Raw genomic sequence first — 1,145 nt, 5'->3', positions numbered from 1 at the left:
TACAATGGAATACTATTCAGCAATAAAAATGAACAAACTAGCAATACTTACAACAACATGGATGAATCTCAAATACATTATGCTAAGTGAAAGAAGCGAGACTTAAAAGGACAAATATGTATGATTCTATTTATATGACATTCTAGAAAAAGCAAAACTATGGGGCCAGAAAACAGATCATTAGTTGCCAGTGGCTGGGGTTGAGGGAGGGCCAGTTACAAAAGGGGCAACAGGAGGGGTTTTGGGGTCTGAAGGGACTGTCCATATCTTGATTGTCCAAATCAACTGTATGCCAAAAAGAGTGGATACTCTACGCAAATATGTATCTTAATAAAAAAGCAAAAAAAAAAATCAGGGGTGGTGGTGGTGGAAAAGAAACTAAACAATTTATAGCTCACAAACCACAAACAATATTTACTGGCCATGCACCATTTACAAGGGCATATGCTGGGCCCTGAAGATACAGAGCTAAATAAGACAATCCCTTCCTTCAAGGAACCTCCAGATTCATAGGAGGATATGGCCTGGCAACAAAAGTTTGGGTTTGCTGTGGAGATGGGGGCGGACATGTACTCCTGGCATGCTATGAAGAGCACCAAGGAGGGGGTCATCACGTTCAGCTGGAGTGGGTGAGATGGGGAAAGAAGGCAGGCTTCCTAGAGGAGGAATTGCTTCAACTGAGTTTTGAAAGATGAGAAGGAGTTAGGCAGGTGAGGAGAGGACATTCCAGGTACAAAGGATGGCACGTGGGCAGTCTCAGGGGGTGAGACAACCTGGGACCTTCTGGGAATTGTAAGGATTTGGGTGTGGCTAGGATGAAGGGAACCAGAAGAGTTGGCAGGAGATGGGAAGGAGGTTACAGATAATCAGTCCAAAGAACTTGGATTTTATCCAGAAGGCAGTGGGCCAGGTTTTAAGCAGGTCGGTGACAGGGGTCAAACTCATGCATTTTTAGGATCACTGGCTGCATTGCAGAGGATGGATGGGGGCAGGGGTAGGCGAGCGGGGGTGGGGGGTGGGAGCCTCTGGAAGCAGGGGGACCAGAGAGCAACCTGACAGATGTAGAGGCTGGGACCAGATGGGAAAGCAGAAGAAAGACTGATTGGAAAGGTGTTTAAAGGTAGAATAGCCAGAACTGGCCTCCC

Source organism: Hipposideros armiger, unplaced genomic scaffold (genome assembly GCF_001890085.2).
Source record: "Hipposideros armiger isolate ML-2016 unplaced genomic scaffold, ASM189008v1 scaffold_132, whole genome shotgun sequence".
Classification (NCBI taxonomy): domain Eukaryota; kingdom Metazoa; phylum Chordata; class Mammalia; order Chiroptera; family Hipposideridae; genus Hipposideros; species Hipposideros armiger.
Note: the sequence above shows the minus strand (reverse complement) of the source record.